The sequence below is a fragment of the Danio rerio genome, chromosome 15 (genome assembly GCF_049306965.1).
Source record: "Danio rerio strain Tuebingen ecotype United States chromosome 15, GRCz12tu, whole genome shotgun sequence".
In the NCBI taxonomy this organism is placed as follows: Eukaryota; Metazoa; Chordata; class Actinopteri; order Cypriniformes; family Danionidae; genus Danio; species Danio rerio.
Genome location: NC_133190.1, coordinates 39860017 through 39879637, shown reverse-complemented (window position 1 = coordinate 39879637; position 19621 = coordinate 39860017). Strand labels below are relative to the sequence as shown.

The window sequence follows — 19621 nt, the reverse complement described above, 5'->3', positions numbered from 1 at the left end:
AGCTCATTCGGGCAGAGGCCGAGAGTTGGCTTCAGCCGAGTGAAATCTGTAATTGGACAGAGAGAAGTGTGTGTGTGTGTGTGTGTGTGTGTGTGTGTGTGTGTGTGTGTGTGTGCGTGTGTGTGTGTGCGTGTGCGAGCGCGCGGGGATGCGTTTGTGTGTGTTTGTGTGTGTGTTCAGAGCCAGTTCAACAGAGAGCGCCGACAGACACACACCCACACAGATACACTCAGACCTGTTTGATTTGGCTCAAGCACTCTGTAAGACTTTTGACTTTAAACTGATGACATTTAACCCGTATACACTGAAAATAAATGATTCATTGGATTTACTACATTTTTTAAGGTAACAATTATATGGGCTGAATTTAAACAAACTAACATTGCTACATGTAATTTGTTTGTTTAAATTCAGCCCATCTTAATAGTTTGTAACTACTTAATTTAAAAATATAGTAAATTGAAATCATTTTTTTACAGTGTATGCACAGGCTAAATTTTTCTAGTATGGAAGGAGCGAACAGATGTTGCACTTTGACATAGAAAGAACTATTCACGACTGTAATTAGCACTTTTAATTAAGCAAGGATGAATTAGAATTGATCAAAAGTGACAGAAACAAGATCTGAGCTGCAAATCAGCATAATCATTTTCTAACGGCTCAGGTTACACTGAAGAGTAGAGTAATGATGCTGAAGGTAAATCAAATAAAAACTAAATGGTAAATGTTGTACTAATTTAGTATTAGTAAATACTACTATAGTAAATACTAAAAGATTAGTAACAGTAAAGTATAATGTTATTTATAAAAACAATGTACTAATTTTACTTTTAACTTTAATACACTCTAAAAATGCTGGGTTATTTCAACCCAGTTTTGGGTGTAATAGGGAATATTTTTATTAAATTAATGCAGCCAGATTTAACCTATTGTTTGGTTATTCCATATTTTACCCAATTTTGGTTGAAATAACCCAGCATTTTTAGACTGTAATGGCATATTGTACTTTCTGTGTGAACTATCTCTCTCTATTATATGTTACAACCAATTAAAATTATCACTCATGATACATATTACTTTCTAATTTGATATATTTATATCTAATTAAGGCACACTAGTTTATTTGAACCTTAATTACTGTAAATCAAAAAGTGCTTAAAGTCAGCATAATACAGCTTTTGCAGATTTTCCATAATTGGACCTAGACCACATGTGGTCAGAGGAGTGAGGTTTACCTGCATAGCACTTTGCACGAGCCCCCATGAGATTTACCTGCATAGCACGAGCCCCCACGTGTAACCCACCGGTCCTACTGCACCTATCCCTTTCTGTGCTTGGATCGAACCGGTGATTAGTTACATTGGAGTCAGTAGCACTAACAAGGAGGCTAAAGACCATATCCTCTAGCGTCTGTCACTAGAGCACCTTTTGTGGTCAGAGAAATGAGGTTTACCTGCATTGCACTTTGCTGGCTGGCCTCCGTTACACTCACCCTGTAAGCCTCACTTACATCCCGGACGAGCCCCCACTTGTAACCCACTGGTGCTACTGCTCCCATCCTGGTCTGAGCTGAGATCGAACTGGTGAGTCTTTGCATGGGAGTTAGTTGCTCTAACAAGAAGGCTAAAGACCATGGCCTCTACCTTCTGTCCCTAGATCACCTTTTGAGGTCAGAGGAATGAGGTTTACCTGCATAGCACTTTGCTAGCTAGCCTCCGTTACACTCGCCCCCTTAAACCTCACTCCCATCCTGGACGAGCCCCCATGTGTAACCCACCGGTCCTACTGCACCCATCCCGGTGTAAGCTTAGATTGAACTGGCAAGTCTTTCCATGGGAGTTGGTTGCTCTAACAACATTTTGCTTTTAAGATGAACGGTTTTGTTCATCTGTAATAACACTCACTAATAATTCACACAGGAAAGCACCAGAAATGTGTATTAGGAAACTATATCGACCAGCAAACACAAATCACCCAATATTGAATCCAGCTTCCCGTGAGACTGTTCCAGCTGTTTGCAGCAACATATGAAATATAGCTCATTCAATAACACTGTCCTGCTCTGTCATTAAATATTCCACCCTCGTCTCTGGATGCAGGATGACATCATGCCTGATGATGCAATCGTGCGGGGCTGCTGGGTAAAGCGAGCCTGTACATCATATGTCACCTTTTAACAAGTCTACCTACTTTTAATCCATCAGAACCGCCCGGCAGTAAAAGAGTGTGTGTTTGTGTTTGTGTGTGTGTGTGTGTGTGTGTGTGTGTGTGTGTGTGTGTGTGTGTGTGTGTGTGTGTCGTGTATTCATTAGAGATGCAGTTTTCTCCATCTGTACCCATGTGTTGTAGGATGAGTCCATACACCATGCGTCATTTTAGACATGCGACTGTCAGCTAGAAATAGTGGGTTGGAGGTGTTTTTTATTTCCTCGCAATAATGTGGCACTACTGAATCACGTTCCCTTATCATCTGTGAGGGTGTGTGTGTGTGTGGATGTAACTTTGCCAAGGTATACGTCATGCTGAAGCAATGCTAATGAAAATGAAGTACAGAAGATATATCCTGATAAAAACACAGCAAAAATGTTTGACATTTTTATTACTTTAATATTTGCACTTGGATTAAAAATGAAGTAGCGTTACTTGTTTTGTTCATTTGTGTTACTTACAATAATGCTAAATAAGTGATTGTATTTACACTGTATTAATATAATAATGAATATAAATATAAATTTTATTAGATCTTTTTAGGATACATAAAAACTAGGAATTACACGAAACACTGCAAAAAATGATATGACAAAAATCATGATCACAATAATGTTTTTGTGTAATTTTAACTTGCTTTAATAAGTTAATCAGGTTTCTACTACGCTATGCAATGTTTAACTTATTTTTTTTAGTCAGTTTGATTGATATAAGTTGAGATGAAGAGAAAAGTTCAACAAAAAAAATACAAATTGGCTCAACAAAAAAAAAGATAGCAAGATTTTTACAATGTAACAAACAGATAACAATATAATAATAATAATAATAATAATAATAATATAAACATAAAATAGCAAGTCTCCGAGGGATATACATTAAGTAAAATATATTTTGGAAATAAAAAATAATAACAATTAATTACTTATTAAATGGATTTCAAGAGTTCACACTTAGATATTTTTTGACAACTGTTAGCAGGTTTGGCATGCTGTCCCGGGAGAAAACCCTGAGCTCAGAGGTAGTTGAGCCCAGGGCTCCCGCCAGGTCCATAGAGCATGTGAGGGGAGTACGAGATCAGGTGGTTCTCGAGAGCTCCCATTTTTAAAGGAGGAAAGGAGGAGTAAGGGGGTGGATGGGGGGTTTCTTCGGGAAACGAAGATAAGGGAGTAATATCTAGCTAGGCTACTTATAGTGGGTTAGGATAGATTTGATTGGCTAACTAATTAGTGTAGATAGGTGGCCAGCTGCAGTCAATTATATCACGTGCTCCTCTCGAAATTAGTTTAAAAACTTCACTTAAATTAGGGTTAGGAAATTTTCAACCAATATGGCATCGTACAATGTCTAATGTGAAACATTGCGATGGTCGATGGCATCGTCGTCGTAGTGAATGAATTATTTATGAATTATTAATTAATTCATAACAAATTCATCATTTGTAGCCTACCATTTCAACTACCTGACCCACATAGTCTTTGTTTTACCCATATCCAAGGCATAAATAAATAAAGATAAATTACACGCAAATTACCACCTGTCAATCACTTTTTTCATGGGACTCTGGCATACTGTAAATAGGCAAAGTGATAATGTTATAATGGCATCGACAAACTTGGTTGGTAAAAAAGGTGCACAACTAACAAGAACCAACCAACAGTATCTGAGGTTTTTGCTGAAATTACTAAGTACAAGCGTGAAAGCGAAAGATTGAAGCAGTGTATTAATGCTGTGACATGTTGCCTGATAAATACAAAAAAGACCAAAGAGTCATTAGGTAGAGACAAGATTAATTAAATATCACCTTTAACAACTATAGTGAGACGCGATCCAGCGGTACATCCTTAAAACTGTCCGACGTGCACTGCTCTCTGGGGTCAGTCATCTGTTGACTGCCTGGAGCTCTGATGTTCGGATATGCTGCAGCACGTGCTTGTGTGTGTGGTCACGTGATGTGCGCTTTTAGCGGTATAGAGGGAAATCTTTTCAAAAATGCTAGGTAAAATGCCAGTGTAAATGTGGATCGATTTCTTTTTAAAATGCTATTTTAAAATTAAGACGTATTACTGTACACGGGGCCTAAGTGTGTGTGTTTTTTTTTTTTTTTTTTTTGCGAGCGTGTTGCTGCGACGGTGGCAGAGGATCATTATGCCGGCTCATCATCCTGATGTCTGTCGGCCATCTGCGATGGACAATGGTATCGTCTATCGACCAAACCCTAATGTAAATAAAGATGTATATCAGAGATGCTGATATATAAAACGCAATGAAAATGACTCATTTTAGGTTTTTAATTATATGCATTATATATTACATTAATATTATATATTTTATGTATTATATACTATACTTAGGCATTGATCAGTATAATAATATTTAATATTTTTATTAATATGTAATTTTGTCTGCGCCAATAGCCTAGTGGTTTAATGCGCCAATATAGCGCCTTGGTGCTCAAGGCGACCTGAGTTTGATTCCCGGCTCGAGGTCCTTTGCCAACTCTTCCCATCTCTCTGCTCCCAACTATTCCCTGTCAATTCTCTGCACTATTTTATCCAGTAAAGCTTAAAACCTCCTAAAAAATATACTTTACTGAAAAATGTGGTGCAACTTCAACCACTGAAGCCTAATAGACTCAAAAATTTTAAGGTTTAAAATTTAAGTCAACTTTTTATTTTTTTACAGTGTATACAATACAATAAATTATAAATTATAAATAAATTATGCAAAATATTAAATCTAACTAATTACTTAATGTTAATCAAGTGTATATATTATTAGATTGCACTCTTTTAAATGCTCCTACTCAGAGCTTTGTCCTAGATGTAAAGCAGAGAGAGGGACTCTCACATGCTTTGGTCTTGCCCTGACTTGGAGGTCTTAGAGGTTATTGCCATAGTCGTAGGTACTAATGTGCCTGGAGAGCCTAGATTTACCCTCTTAGGAAATACTACACTTCTTGATCAACAAAGCATTAATCTGAGATTTGTCAGACTAGCCCTACTAGCAGCCATAAAATGTATACATTTGAGATGGAAAAATTCTAAATCACCTTCTACTTCCATGTGGATTAAAGAAGTATCTTATATGCCTTTGGACGAAATGTTGTTTCATTGGAAAAATCCTCAAGATTTGTTTGTCAAATACTGGGTCGGCTTCATTTCTGACTTGGGTAAACAGGACAGAATGCTTAGATAGAACCTGACTTGGTTTTCTTGTTTAATTTTATTCATGGTTTATTTGTGGCACTACAGGATGAAGGTTTGGGGCAGGTATAGGGCAGTATGTGGGGATGAAAGATCTATTTAGATTATTCTCTACTTTGTTGTACCTTGTGTTTAACATGGAAAAAACCCAGTAAACATAATGTTAAGAAATTAAATATTAAACAATTACAAATGTGAGTAAAATAAATAAAAGAACATGCAATATCAACAACCTTCAGCTCTGTTTTCGTTTGCAAACAAATGATGTACAGCGTCTAGTACAGCGACAAAGGTTAATAGCTTCACACGGATGATATTTTATAAATAGCTGCACAAATCAATCAAGCAAAAAAGGTGACAAAGCCCTCATCAGCTGCAGCTCCCAGGAGCCCTGCCAACTCTTCCAACCGAATTCTCCAGAACAAGCCCAAACACGTCAGCAAGTGTCCCATGCAAATGCTCCCTCACTTGGCTTCTGCTGCAGTTCGGGGGAATAAATAGCAGCAAACATGCACAGAGCTCTCGCGGGTCTTTCTGCTGGACAGATGGCCCTGATAGCGGGAGTCTGGCCGGTTCTGAACCCCCCTCCACACTGTAAAAAAATGGCTCAATGGTAAAAAAAAAAAAAACACTGTAAACATGTTACAGTAAAAATCTGTAACCAGTAAAAGTACGTTTTCTTAATTCATTCCATGGTCTGTTTAAATGCTTGATTCCGATTGGCTGGAGGGTGTGCATTATTTTCATTGAAACGCACAGGTAGTTCCAGTCAGTTTTGATCACAGTTCCAAATAAATGTTTAGGATTACCATAGCAACTCACATGTGCTGCACAGGAAACCGATGAGGACTGTTAATGACGGACGGAAATCCGCAAAATTAGGAAAATACTCAGAAATTATGCCACAAATTCAAGTTTTAAAAGTTTTTCAAGCGAGAATTTAGTTATTTTAAAGTCAAATCGGCAGTTTATGTTTAATAAACCCCCCCCCCCCCCCCCCCCCCCCCCACACACACACACACACACACACACACACACACACACACACACACCGGGAACGCCCAGATCTCTTGCATCGCTGTTGTTAAAACGTGATATATACTATAATAAATCTTTTGTGTATCTAACGGTCAGTCTTTGGACTATTTAATGTGTTCTCAGGTGTGGCTGATTGCTTTAGTTTTAAACAGGATGAATGAAGCAGAAAGTTCTTCTACCTGTCCTGATATGTTTTTTCTTTTGCCATATTTCTCTACATATTTTACAGCAAAGATTGCTTTCTCATCAAAATGCATCTTATGTGCCCTTGAACTGGCGTTTCATAAGATACAGCGTTGTGAATGTTTTATTTCATGTGTATAGACTTGTATAGATGAATGTGTTTTAATAATCGTAACGTTATCAGCGATCGCCGTCTTTTTGTTAGATTAATTCCATGAGATCAGTTTGCCTAGCCTAATAATTTGATTCGAGAGAGGCATAATAACACAATTTTATACTTTAGATGTTTAAAAATCTTTGTTAAAGGAATTTTTTTCTAAAAATAGCATTAAAGTTGATGGGAAATAAATTATCTTTAATTTCATTGGCCAATGCATAACACATTCCTTAAAGCGTATTGAAATGGTACTTTAATAAGATTTGTATGTTATAAAGAAATGTAAATCATGGAAATTCTGGTATAGGTAGCCCAGCTTTCTCAGTATTAAGGTATTGTTAAGAGAAAGCCAATATACATCTATTCACCCATTACATAAATTAATCCTTCCTTCTGACGAATCTCCCTCCTCTGCTTCAGTTATCTATCTCTTTCTTCTTGAGCATTCATACAAACCTCTACCTGTCACTATCAACTGTTTGGGCTAAGGTCCTTAATGAGGATGTACACGTTATATTTTCAGATCAGGTTTGGGAGATGTTTAAATTGTCTTCTAGAAAAGCAAATGATTTATTGGACATTGCTGCATAGGTTCTACTTGACCCCAAAGAAACATTTTATATGAATCTCTCATCTTCTTCTAATTGTAATCTCTGTTCATAAGGATCTTTAGGCACTTTTTTACATTTCGTTTGTGAATGTCCCTCTCTCTCACCTTTCTGGATCTATCATGTTTGTTGGGATGAATGTTTGTTTTGGATGAATGACTTTAACAAAGATGTCTTCTGTTAACTGCTCTCACAGCAGCAAAAAAAATTGCTGGTCAATTGCTGGAATCCTCCTCATACTATGGACAGACGAACCTGGAAATTGTCAGTAGTGTATGAATGTGAATGAGTGTGTATGGATGTTTCCCAGTGATGAGTTACAGCTGGAAGGGCATCCGTTGCATAAAACATATGCTGCATAAGTTGTCTGTTCATTCCGCTGTGGCGATCCCAGATTAATAAAGGGACTAAGCCAAAGAGAAAATAAATGAATGAATGAAATATGGTAGTTTTTAACAGTAATCATCTGGCAACCACAGCTGCAGTTTTTTCACCCCATTTTTTGTCGGATTATTAATGGTTTTTTTTTTTACATCTCACTCTCTGCTGATCTCAAGACTCCACAATCTGTCTCTTCCTCGTCCAGAGTAATGCAAGATCTGCTGCATTCATCACTGTAATCATGCTGATTAATTATTCAGCACTGGGCTTCGTTTGCCTGCCAGGCCTTGATTAGGAGAGCGAGAGTCAGATGGGTCCACCTTGGATGTGGAGAAGGCCTGATGAAAGAGGCCGGCCGGTTTGGGTTCAGCCGGAGCTACGAGCGCTGTTAGATTCGGACGCTAATTGCACGCCCCATGCTAATTGCACGCTGTAATTAATGTTAGCGAAAAGGCAACGAGCTGTGGAGCCATCGATTCTCACACTTGGATGGTGTGAAGGGTGGACAACACAGCAGGAAATGAGATGTCACAGGGGCACAGGGTTTAATATCCCTCAACGAAATAAAAAGATCAGCCAATTTTCATACCAGTTCATGCTGGTTTAGCTAATGGGGCTCCTTGTTAGAGTTGGTGAATTGGTTTGATAATTTATACATGTTTTTTTTTCTGATTGATTTACAATCTAGGGGTTATAATTTTTACCTTTATATTTACTTGTGTATTATGGTTTAAAAAACCAATACATTTACGTTTAATTTATATATTAATTCTTAATTTAACCAGGTAAAAAACCCATCAATATCAAAATCTCATTTACAAAGGTGACCTGGTCAAGAGGTCTGCAACACAAGAAAAATAAGTATGTAATAATAAAATTTTATTTAAAAATAAAAAATAATATGGTTTAGTCTTCAAAGCCATACAAATGAAGTACTGAATATTAAAAAATGTACAATAAACAATTGGGATTAAAAAATGAGATATTATGAAATTATTCGTATTTATTTCGCAATTTTTCAAGCTGGTTTATGCTGCTTTAGTCAGATAATTTAATAGCATTATATAATAACTGTGTGTTATTTGTTGCCAGTGGTGGTTCTAGCTTAAATGGCAGCATTGGCGAATCACCCCATATACCCCCCTCCTCACCCAACTAAACAAAAAAAACATCTAGTTTTAACCCAACTTTGGGTAAAATATGGACAAACGCAGATTTAGGATTATTAAAAATACTTATTTTTTTATAAATAAAATTATTATTAGTATTATCATCATTATTATTTTACCATTATTTTAATAACAGAAAACAGTCCTTAATGATACTTTAAAACAACATAAAGAAAAAACTGGAGTGATATGCTAAAATCACAAGAAATATTTAGCAAGAAAATTTATTATGACACTTCTATAGAATACAAAAAAAAAAAAATGTTTAATAGAATTATCTGTTCATCTTAGATTCAACTCAAGGCTGAGAATTAATGTTAAGTCTCCTTTAAATTCCTTTCCAGTTTGGATACTCAATAAACACCATTGTCCAATGACTTGCCTAATTAATATAAATAATATAATTAAGCCTTGAAATAGCACTTTAAGCTGAATACTATAGTATTTTGCAAAATATCTAGTCAAATAAATATCTATTTACAGCATGTACTTTTCAACTTGACAACGACAAAAGAAAGTAACTCTTAAAAATGAGTTTTTAAAACTATTATGTGTTGGAAAAACCTGTTTACCATTCATTCATTTATTTTTCTTCAGCTCATTTATAATTTACCTTTATTTATCAGGGGTCGCTATAGCGGAATGAACTGCTAACTATTTCAGCATATTTTTTATGCAGTGGATGCCCTTCCGACCGCAACCCAGTACTGGGAGACATCCATACACATTCATTCACACTCATACACTACGGCCAATTTAGTTCATCCAATTCACCTACAGTATATAAAGAATGTCTTTGGACTGTGGGGGAAACCAGGGTACCTGGTAGAACATGCAAATTCCACACAAAAATGCCGACTGGCCCAGCCGGGACTCGAACCAGAGACCTTCTTGCTGTAAGGCGACAGTGCAAACCACTGAGCCACTGTGTCACAAAATTGTACATTTTTACTAAAAAAGAGGCAAATACAGAATTACTGTATTAGCTCTCTGTTTTTCCCTTTATTTCCCTGTGAAGTTGCAATTGTAAGTGCATGATCAACAGAGTAAATAAAAAACTTCTCACATTAACTCCTATTTACTTTTATTTTCTTTTAGTTTGGCAGGTATAATATAAGGTCATTATTAATTGCCCCCTAAAAACACTTTTTTTTTATCAATTGGATACTGAAAAACCACTGTTCAATGGCTTAATTAACTTAATAACTTCCCCAGTTAACCAAACTATAGTTGAGCCTTGAAATGGCACTTTGAGCTAAATACTATACTCTTGAAAAATAACTAGCCAAATGTTACAGTATGTACTGTCAACTTGACAACGACAAAAGAAAGTAGTTCTTAGAAATTAGTTATAAAAACTATTATGTTTAAAATGTGTTCAAATGTTCAAAAAATAATTAAGAGCTTATACGTTATTGTCTTTCACTGTATGTCACTCTGGCAAGCAGTTCAATATGCCAAGAGGGCCTACATGTTATGCACTTTTAATTCAATTGGACGATTTTAGAAAATAAGGAGTAACAGTTTAATTTTCCTTACTAAAAATTCTTTCATATGATTCATATTTAACAAAAAACACATTTTTTATTATATGGTGTCAAAGCAGACAATTCAATATCCCATGCTGGATAGATCAAACAATTTTTTGTTCACTTTTTTAAAACCTAAATTTTTAAGATAATTTTTTTTTCTATTTAATTGATACTCATATCTATTTTTGCCTTGGGCTGAACAGCGGTCTGTCTGGCAGTGGTGTCTGCTCCATCAGGGCAGCTGGACGCTCACCGATTACACTCTCATCAGTCCAGATTAGTGGATCTGGAGCTCCAGCTGCCCTGATGAGCAGCAGATGGCAGATGATGGCTGACCCTGCAGGGGTTGATCTGGGACAAGCTCTCCAGAGAAAAAAAACCCACACATTTGGATCTGAAAGGGTGCACTGGTGCCTATAAACAATCCAATTCTTACATATTTATTGGAATATTTCACAATTTACGCACCCTTACATCATTTTAAGCCTGACCTTTTTTCTTCTTTAAACACAGAAGCAGATATTTTGAACAACTCAAGCAGTCAAAACAACTCAAAATATAGTTGTTTGTGTTCCACAGATGACAGAAAGTCAGTTTTTGGACTGACATAAAGGTGAGTATGAATATGACAGCACACAAATGTTCATTTTTTTAAGGTGAATTCTCTTTTTACTGTGTATAAAAGTGTTTTATTTCAGTAGGCAAAAGAATAAAACTTCACTTAAAGAGATAGTTCAACCACAAATAAAAATTCTGTCATGATTTATTCACTCTTATGTTGTTCTTAACATGTACGGCTTCCTTTGTTTTGCAAAACACAGAAGAGAGTGTTTTAAAAGAGAGTGGAGGTGAAAACATTTTCAGAAAATATTTGTACAGAATGAATGAATTCTTTGTTTTCAAAAACTTTAACAGTCACCTTAAAAGAATGGTTTATTTAAAATATTTTATAGCTACTTTAAAGGTTTTAAATTGAATACCCTACACCAGATTTACCGTCATCCTAGGTATTACATTTACATTTTTTACATTTTACATTTAGTCATTTAGCAGACGCTTTTATCCAAAGCGACTTACAAATGAGGACAAGGAAGCAATTTTCACAACTAAGAGCAACAATGAATAAGTGCTATAGGCAAGTTTCAGGTCTGTAAAGTCTAAGAAGGGAAGTATTAGTAGTATTAGTATTTTTTTTATTATTTTTTTTTTTATTTCATTTATTTATTTATTTTTTTTATTAAAGGGTATTAAAAAATCCCTCCATTTAGAGAGCCTACTCTGCTCTGATTGGTTAGATCATGGCACAGTCTGTTTGCTTGGTCTACCACTTCAAATCAAATCAAATCACTTTTATTGTCACATCATCAGCAGCACGTGTGCTATGATAAGTGAAAAGCTTAAAGGTACAGTTCACCCAAAAATGAAAATTCTGTCATCATTTACTCACCCTTCACTTCTTTCAAACTTGTTTGAGTTTCCTTTTTTTTTTCAACACAAAAGAAGATATTTTGAAGAAATGTGTAACCGTTGACTTCAATATTTGTTTTTCCTATAGAAGTCAGTGGTTACACATTTCTTCATTATGTCTTCTTTTGTGTTGAACACTCAAAAAATTACGTATGCTGCTTGTGCAAATGACTTATTTGAAATGAGCTGAATTCTTGAGGTTTTTGGGGTCAACCTAATAGTTTTTATGTTCAATCCACTTACATTTGTAAAAACTAATAAGTTAACTTAATTTCTTTCTGTTGTCCCAACAAAAATCAATCGTGTGTAACCCAGCATTTTTACAGTGCAGAATAAAGAAGCCCATAAATGGTTGAAAAAACAATTGAGGGGGAGTAAATGGTGACAAGGGGTCCACGGGGTCTTAAAAAGTATTATTCATCATTCATTTTCTTGTCGGCTCAGTCCCTTTATTAATCCGGGGTCGCCACAGCGGAATGAACCACCAACTTATCCAGCAAGTTTTTACGCAGCGGATGCCCTTCCAGCCGCAACCCATCTCTGGGAATAAAAAGTATTAAAAGTTGATAAATCAGTGTAGAGAAATTTGAGGCCCTTAAAAAGTATTAAAAGGTCTTGAATGCTATTTTGCAGTTTTATATAATTTTTGTTTATGCATTGTATAGTTGTATGCTAGTTTACCTGAAATGAATGTGATTATCAGCATGCTAGTTTATGAAATCAATGAAATTCTACTAGATTTGCCATCATGCTGCTTTGTTTACTGCAGTTACCAAGTCAACACCATTATTTCTGCAGTTCTATAGGTGCCAACCTGCTGAATTAGCTAGAATTAATAGATTTTTATTCAGTAAATGAATAATGTTTTAGTTTTGGATTAGTTTCTTGCATTAATACTTAGTAAATACTGCTGGTTAAAATCTCGCCAGTGTTTCCAGTTGAAACCTAAAGTCGTTATAATGTCTTAAATTGTATGGAAAGAGTCTTAAAAAGGTCCTAAAAGGTATCTTTCACTCTCTGATTCCAGTATATACTCTGAGTAAATTTTTATTTTTGGGTGAACTATCCCTTTAAAGCACTTGTCGGAAACATAACACCTATTATCGTGTTAGAATTTCAGCTCGGGAAGCATCCTAAGTCCACGTCAATTGTAAACAGTATGGGTCAGTAATCATGGCATCAATTTTATCATATAATTTCCAGCTCGAATCTGATGACGAAGCACTGGAAGAACTTGCTGATCCACCTCAACCTCCATTGAACAAGACTTGAGCAAGATGTTTACCAGTGGTACGTTTTTACTTGATTTGACACCTTTAATGAGATGTTATAGCTGTGTAAATTCCTCTACATCACCAATGTAGTCAAATAAAAATGACTAAATGTATAAATCAGAAAAAATAGTCATAAGTGGAAAGTTTACTCATTGAGTGACTGTGCATTTGTAGGCTGTAGAGTCGTGAGATCCACATCCTGTGCTACAGAACCACGCTTTGCTAAGAAGTAGCCAGAGATCTCCCACGTATAGCCTGTGAGCTAAACAACCAGAATAGCCCTACTGGTCTGAGAGGTTCCTACACACCCACATTAGTCCAGATGGACACCAGCAGTAAGAGGTGAGTCACTGTCAAACCACACAAACACACACACACTCATCGGTACTTAAATACCTGAGCATGCTTATGGTATGCAGTGCCCTTTACTGATGTAGCTTGGTAAAAAAATGAGCAAGGAAAGCTGAATTTATTTCAACGTTTTTCTCAATGTATTGTAATGATCTGGCCCACAGCACTATAGCCAGGTGCATCATGGGAAATGGGTTAGAGTTATTTTATGTGTTATATTAGTTAGATACATGGGTTGTTTTGTTATAAACCTTATGTGTGTTTATGTTTAAGTTGGCCTCTTTTGTTTTAAGCCCAATATTTCCTTGGTTTCCTAAGACTGTGCTGTGTTTGCAATTGTTTGTTCTCACTGAGAGCAGGGCCGGCGCATCCTTAGAGGCAACCTAGGGCGGCAGAATAGTGAGAATGTACTGCATGTCTCTGAACTATGTGGAAAACCGGAGCACCTGGAGGAAACCTACACAAACACAGGCAGAACATGCAAACTCCACACAGAAATGCCAACTGGCCCAGCCAGGACTCGTACCAGTGACCTTCTTCCTGTGAGGTGAGAGTGCGCCACTGTGCCGCCCTACCCACTAATTTCTTATCCTCAATTGATTTCAAACCTTTATGGTAGCACAATATATAGTTTCAACATCGATATCGCAATCTGTGCATCTGCAATAGTCGCATTGTAGTCTAACTGTTTTGTTGCAGATGCCGCCCTCACTATTCTGCCGAAAAAATTGCAAACACAGCACAGTTTTATCAAAAAACATTTTCTTTGTTAAATAAACAGTACGTTGGCCTCAACTATGGACTCTTTGCACATTTCTGGGTTTCTCAGCAGTGGAAGTCGTCAAAGTTGGGTAAACTTAGAGCACAGTGAATGGGAGAGTACAACAAATAATATATTTTTTTTTCAATTTTACAAATCTTTTGGCTGAAATAATAAAAGAAAAACTCAACGATGGGGTTATTAAGACTTTCAACAAAAAAAAAAAAATAGTGTAAGACTGATATCGGCAGCCGGAAAAGAAAACAACGTCAAATTTACTGTCCTGTCCATCAATTCTGCATTACAAACACCTTGTGTAAGTAGTAGCTAATTTTTTACATATAATTCCAGAGCTGTGCTTGCTCTATTTACAAAAAAGTAGGGCTGAATAATATATTGTTTGAGCATTGATATCGCAGTGTGTGTAAATATTGAAACATATTATTGTATGGTACGAGGACTCTGTTGTTTTACATTTGATTGTTAAATTTTTCTATACTGTTAGACTCCCCAGAAAACCATAAAGTAGGGATGATTGTCTTTAAATTGTTTTAGATTGTTTTTTAAAGATTAAGATATTATTAAATATTACTTTATATTATTGTATACAATTATTTATACAAGGACCTTTTTTTTTTTGTTTTTTTTTTGTTTTTATGTTTAATTGTTAGATTTTTGTATTTGAATACTCTTAGACCTCCAACCAGAATACACTTTATTTATTCATTAATTTTTTTTTCGGCTTAGTCCCTTTATTAATCTGGGGTCGCCACAGCGGAATGAACTGCCAGGATATGTTTTACGCAGCGGATGCCCTTCCAGCAGCAACCCATTACTGGGAAACATCCATACACACTCATTCACACTCGTACACTACGGACAATTTAGCCTACCCAATCCACCTATGGTACATGTCTTTGGACTTGTGGGGGAAACCGGAGAAAACCCAAGCGAACATGGGAGAACATGCAAAATCCACACAAGGGTGCCAACTGACCCAGCCGGGGCTTGAACCAGCGACCTTATTGCTGTGAGGAGAATGTGCTACCCACTGCGCCACCATGCAACCCCCTTGTTTGTTTACTTTTTAAAATTTATTTTGCACTGTCGTAATTATATATATTGTGATTTATTATATTTTATGCAGATGCACTGCATAGAAAAAGACTACAGTACAGTACAGTACATACTACAGTTAATCTAAATGAATAAAACCTTTCCAAATAGAGCTATTCAGATTATACCTGTCAACATTGGAATGTAAAAATAAAGGATACACCCCCCCCCCCCCCCCCAAAAAAAAAAAAAAAACAGAAAAAATTCCCCAAATAACTAAATATGTTCATCAGAAGCTGTTTCATTGTAAATAAACACTTGAAACGGTCAGAAATTAGTTTATTTTGTTGTTTACAAAGGATCGAATAAATAGTACACATTAGAAAAAGCTGCAAATAAATTAGCAAACAGTTTAGCCTATTTATTAGCTATTATAAAGAAATGAAATCAAGTTATCAAATCTCATTAATCTTTTCTTCACTGTATAACCTAAACATTCTGATTAAAGAGCAGTGAATGAATCTCTCATTTAGATTTTTTTGAACACAGTAAATAACAAAGTTGTCACTTTAAAAATGCAGATCCATAATGAAAGCATTCGATTGCTTTCCAAATTTGTTATGCTCATTTAGGACACATTTTGTTGTGTTTAAAAGAAAACCCACCAAGACCGACATGTTTAGATGTTATCCCCTTAGGTTTTGTTTTAAGAAGGCTTAATTGTTTTATGTTCAATCCACTTAAGTTTGTAAAAACAATGAAGTTGACATAATTGATTTGTGTTAGGACAACATGCAAGATTTGTGCGGAACCCTGCATTTTTTACAGTGTATATTGCAGCAAAACAAAATAGGTCAGTGTCAGATTTCTCTGATATCATACAGCCCTACCAAAAAGGGTGGCAATATTATTAGAAGTCACTGTACCAACAATCCTCACGACCAGCAGGCAAAATGTTGTGTTTTGTGCATGGAGCTCCAGTGTATTGGTCTGATAAATGTGTCTGACTCAGAGAGCGATGTATGACTAAACATTCCACTTTCAACAATCTCCTGTCAAACTCCATTTTTCCTTTGTTGCCGTCACCCGCTGTTCGGTTCCTCACCATCATTAAAGCTTTTTGTCCATTCCCCCTTGAAAGTGGGCTGCTTCCTTTTTATAGCTTAATTGCGAAACATCAAGGACTACATCGAGCAATCTTTTTTAACAGACAAAGAGGCTTTTTCATCTTCTAAATTCAATTACTTCTATTCAGATTGGGGAACGGTTGTTCATGAGACACTCGGGGTCTTTCTGAGGAACACACAATGTCCTGCTAGCTCGCAAAAAAAAAAAAAAGTACTAATCACGCGTCACTTGCACTGCTAAGTCTGGCGCGGCCCAAAAAAGCACAGAACAAAGGCGAGATTCTGATGGGAACTGTGTGAAATCATAACTGGGACTTTATGACCTCAAAATGACAGAAGAACTGACAGTCAGAACTAGATTGTGACATTCTCGGGAAGAAAACACCTGCGCAGTACTGGCTGTCATGATGTTCGGTGGGGTTTTTGCCATGCGGTTGCTGGAGTCTGTGGTTCAGTGAAAGTTTATGGGATTTTTTTGTGGCCATTGTAATATCATTCTTCTTCGGTTTGGTCCCTTATTTATCATGGGTCACCACAGCGGAATGAACCTCAAACTATTCCAACATATGTTTTCGCAGCAGATGCCCTTCCAGCCGCACACTAGTACTGGGAAACACCCATACACTCACATTCCCACATGCACTCATACACTACGGCCAATTTAGCTTATTCAAGTCACCTACACCACATGTCTTTGGACTGTGGGGAAAACCAAAGCACTCGGAAGCTTACGTGATCACTGGCTTAGTCAGGTGACCAGTGACCTTCTTGTTGTGAGGTGACAGTGCTAACCACTAAGCCACCTAGCCGCGCTCATTTTAATGTCAACAAAGCAAATCTAAATCACATACCCAACACAATCTCACGGCAATTCGTAACTTTTTCATTTAGTGGCTAATTCGTACAAATTCGTATGATCTAATTCATACATTTTAGTACGATTTGCTCATCCCCCAATGATGGTTGGGTTTAGGGGTGGGGTTAGGTGCCACGCCTCCTTTTTAAAATCGTACAATTTTGTACAACTGAACTGAATTAGCCACTAAACTGGGAAAACGTAAAATACTTAGGTTTTCTTGTGAGATCAGGCTGGCATACCTCATAAATTGAAGGATTGAGGGATTATTTATGTTATTGCAGAAAATAGTATAGTTTAAAACTTACTTAAATACTAATTGTCACTAATAGCAAGAAATTGCATTTACTCTGGATGATGTTGTGTATAGGTGGTTGAATTTAGATGTATGAATATAAATAATGAAAAAGCAGTTCTATATGCATAGAAAGCATTAAAGTGCTTAATGTTTTGTGATAATAAAATGTCAAAATATATGTGAAATAATGCTCCATCAACATTCAGAATAACCAACACAATCTAACCGCAATTTTTTTACTTTTTGATTTAGTGCAGAGATGCCTAAAGTATGGCCTGTGGGCTAAAGTTGGCCCATGGTAACCTTTGATTTGACCCAGTATCCCATCTGAAAAAAGGGAGAATGATGAGGAGGTGGTTGGGGCGAATGCCTTTGATAGTGATCGTCATTTTAAAATTTATCCATCAAATACTGTAAAATACTGTAATCAGACTTTTTTTTTAAATATAAATAGTGTCACTTGACAGATGCACAAGACATCTGTGAGCAAATCAAAGTAAGCTTTACCCGTGTATTCAGCATTGAACTTGTGTTATAAATGGGATTTTACTGTAATAAGTTTATTATAAAATGTTAAAAATTATGCTACATTGGTCAATATGATTTAAAGCCACGTTTTCTAGTTATTTTAAAATTTTATAGAATAAATTAGGAAATTACCCGTGGCAAATTTAATACATATGGGTTTGGTATATATTCGGCACAGCTTTTAATCAAGTTTGCATTTTGGCCCTTTGTTGGAAAAAGTTTGGGCATTTTTTAGTGGCTAATTTGTATGAATTCATACAATCTCATTCTTACGATTTAGTACGATTTTCTCAATCCCCAATAATAGTTGGGTTTAAGGGTGGGGTTGGGTGTCAGACCTCCTTTTTAAAATCATACATTTTCGTTCGACCGAACTCTTACGAATTAGCCACTAAAGTGAAAAAAACATAAAATAGTTACGTTTCCTTGTGAGATCCGACTGGAATAACAGATGTATTTATGTAAAAATAAACAGCAAACTTATTCTGACCAGTATTTTTAAAAATGGATATAGAAATAAGTGATAAGTATTGACAAATTGGTAAAACATAGAGGTCTGGAAGATAGGATAAAAATTTTTAATGACAGTTAAGTAATATTTGTGGGCTGCGCTAATATCCTTTAATAGAGGTTTATAATATGCAATTGTTACAATGAAGTACATTTATATGCATATAGTCATTATTTTGTCTTTGGAATGAAATCAAAATAAAAAGAACATGAAATAAATGTGTTCTAGCATATGTTTGTATAGCAAAACCAGCAAAAAAGAGCATATAAAATATAAAAACTAATTATACCCCATTTAAATCCTATCCCTCCCACACTTGGTTAATATGCTGGAATGAATCACTGAACTTCATCACATCAGACGTGGGCAGAGAAACCCCCTAACCATTGCTTAAACATGACAGAAGTTGCTTGCTCTTTATATTTCATCAAAAAATTAAAATAAGTGATAAATACATATAAAAATCCAACACATTATTCACACAGCAGGACTTGTAACAAACTAAATGTAATTATTTTTCAGTAAATAAGTGAGTTAAATATATATGTTTGCCTAAAAAAAGAATATAAAAAGATTCTTGGACAAACATTCTGACATTTTGTCAAGTTAATTGCAATATTTTTAAATGAAAAAAATGTTTGCATTATGCATTGATGATGACACTGGAACTGCATCAACTCATTTAATCATGACAGTGTCCTATTTTCTTGTTGGTGGTATGGAGAAGAAATTCCCCAAACTTTTAAATGATAAAAACAGATTATTTGTTTCAGTATCACATGACTAGTTGCCATACTTTCTAAAATGTGTAAGTGGTCACAACTGTAAGCAGATGTAAACGATTAAAAACAACTGAACTGACTATGACGTTTTCAACTGGTCACTATTGTGTCCAAAGTAATCTAATATAACAA

General features: G+C 35.9%; 1 protein-coding gene and 1 long non-coding RNA gene across 2 annotated transcripts in view; one reads left to right on the top strand and one right to left on the bottom strand.

The window, feature by feature from the left end:
• The window catches only part of aplp1 (amyloid beta (A4) precursor-like protein 1), a 124787-nt gene that overhangs the window by 55332 nt on the left and 49834 nt on the right, over positions 1-19621 (bottom strand). The gene's annotated exons all lie outside the window — the stretch shown is intronic.
• The window catches only part of LOC137487777 (uncharacterized), a 38592-nt gene that overhangs the window by 8623 nt on the left and 10348 nt on the right, over positions 1-19621 (top strand). Inside the window, exons 3-5 of the long non-coding RNA XR_011006503.2 lie at positions 10993-11092; positions 13150-13236; positions 13395-13562. This is a non-coding gene — a long non-coding RNA (uncharacterized lncRNA). The remainder of the gene's footprint in view (positions 1-10992; positions 11093-13149; positions 13237-13394; positions 13563-19621) is intronic.